This window comes from Perognathus longimembris, chromosome 7, assembly GCF_023159225.1.
Source record: "Perognathus longimembris pacificus isolate PPM17 chromosome 7, ASM2315922v1, whole genome shotgun sequence".
Taxonomy (NCBI): Eukaryota; Metazoa; Chordata; class Mammalia; order Rodentia; family Heteromyidae; genus Perognathus; species Perognathus longimembris.
Genome location: NC_063167.1, coordinates 49,372,231 through 49,374,472, shown reverse-complemented (window position 1 = coordinate 49,374,472; position 2,242 = coordinate 49,372,231). Strand labels below are relative to the sequence as shown.

The 2,242-nt window shown below is 41.1% G+C and overlaps 1 pseudogene; it reads right to left on the bottom strand.

Moving 5' to 3' along the window:
• Positions 1–270: 270 nt before the first annotated feature.
• On the bottom strand, positions 271–361 carry LOC125355846 (annotated as a pseudogene).
• Positions 362–2,242: the final 1,881 nt, after the last annotated feature.

Genomic DNA, 2,242 nt, shown 5'->3' with positions numbered 1-2,242 from the left:
GTTTTCCTACTAAGCTGCTAACTCAGCTTCTGTAACTATGTGCTTACTTGAATAGGGAATAACAGCTTTAATGCAATGACCACTGTAACTAACAGAAAAACTGCAAAATTTCCAGAGAGTAACTATACTGATCTGGAAAGTATGGTAAAAATGCTAAAAGTTGAGTTAATATTCTGTCAGCCTATCTTCAAGTGTCGGCTTCTGTAAATAGCTTTCTTAACCTGTTTTTAACTTGCTTTGACGATCTGCATGTGGTACATGACCACCTGTGTGTGGTACAGTGATTTTTGCCTTTAAAAATCAACGCTACTGATAAGAACAGATACTACACTTGATCTTAGCCAAAAGGCCAAAAAGTGCTCTACATCACTGGCCATAAAAGAAATGCAAAGCAAAACAACATTGAGATTCCATCCCACCACAGTAAGAATGTCCTATATCAAGAAAACTAACAATAACAATTGTTGGAGGGGATGTGGCCAAAAGGGAACCCTTCTTCATTGCTGGTGGGAATGTAAACTGGTTCAGCCACTCTGGCAAGCAGTATGGAGATTCCTCAGAAGGCTAAATATAGAACTCCCCTATGACCCAGCAGCCCAGACCACAAACAAAATCACAGTAATGCCACCAGCACAACAATGTGCATCGCAGCACAATTTGTCATAGCTAGAATCTGGAACCAACCCAGATGCCCCTCAGTAGATGAATAGATCAGGAAAATGTGGTACATATACACGATGGAATTTTATGCCTCTATCAGAAAGAATGACATTGCCGCATTTGTAAGGAAATGGAAGGACTTGGAAAAAGTTATACTAAGTGAAGTGAGCCAGACCCAAAGAAACATGGACTCTATGGTCTCCCTTATAGGGAATAATTAGCACAGGTTTAGGCAAGTCACAGCAGAGGATCACAAGAGCCAAATAGCTATAACCTTATGAACACATAAGATGATGCTAAGTGAAATGAACTCCATGTTATGGAAACGATTGTTATGTCACTGTTGTAACTACTTTCAACGTGCCATGTGTAACTATAGCTTCTATTATTGATGATGTTCTTGTATCACCTTCCTGTGGTTGTACCTACACTATCTCTGTATCTTATCTGAGTATATTGGAAACCGTGTATACTGGTATTAGAACTAGGAAATTGAAAGGGAATACCAAAATCGAGAGACACAGGGTAAAAAGAAGACAAACAACTACAAAAGCAATACTTGCAAAACTGTTTGGTGTAAATAAACTGAACAACTCTTGGGGGGGAAAGGGAAAGGGGAGGGGGGAGGGGGAATGAGGGACGAGGTAACAAACAGTACAAGAAATGTATCCAATGCCTAATGTATGAACCTGTAACCTCCCTGTAATTCAGTTTGATAATAAATACTTTTTTTTAAAAAAAAAGCAATGCTACAGAGACTCGGTGCTATTCTTCATCATCCCAGTGGTGTCAAACACAAACTGTACAAAGCTAAATAAAGACTCCTAGCCCGATTGAGTGCTGGTGATTTATTTTCATGGGTTTCAGTCCCACCAGGGTGCCCATAACCAGACTTTGGGCTTGAGTCCCACCTGGGTGGCCAGAATACTACATAGACACTATGTTGAAAATGAACTATTGTTACATGGAAATTCACGAGATGCAGAGAAGAGAAGCTACATTTTGAGAGGATGAATGGAAAGTCTTTATTAGAAAGCCAGTGACTGTGAATGGACCGGTGTCCTCAAAAATACTCGATGCCTCCAATTCACTTAATACTCTTCGGAAACTGAGCCATGAGGGTAGTAGTATAAAGAAAGAGCGAAACACAACCTGACAAAACAGATCAACTCTAACAGACAGTTGAAGAGGAATGCATGGTGACCTGAGGAGAGTCAGGAGACAGGAGGCATGGTGCAATGGTGGCAGAAGTGGAGCAGCCGAAGTATGGATAGGAGGTAGGGAGCTGAAGAGGTCAAAAAGTCTCAAATGTTCATGGTAGAGGTCTGGCAGATCCAGCAACCTACTGTCTAAGTCCCTTCCACATCTGCTTCTTGGAGTTCAGGGCCTATCACATGGAGGCGGATGTGAGAAAGAGAATTTAACCCCTGAGAGTCCCCAAGATGGCACTAGTTAGATCCAGTATCCATATTTCACTACACAACTTGCAGGTGGGAATGGGAGGGAAAACCTGGGATATAACAAGGGACAGTATGACATTGTCCAACAAGAAATGTATGCATTATCTAACTTACATAACTAT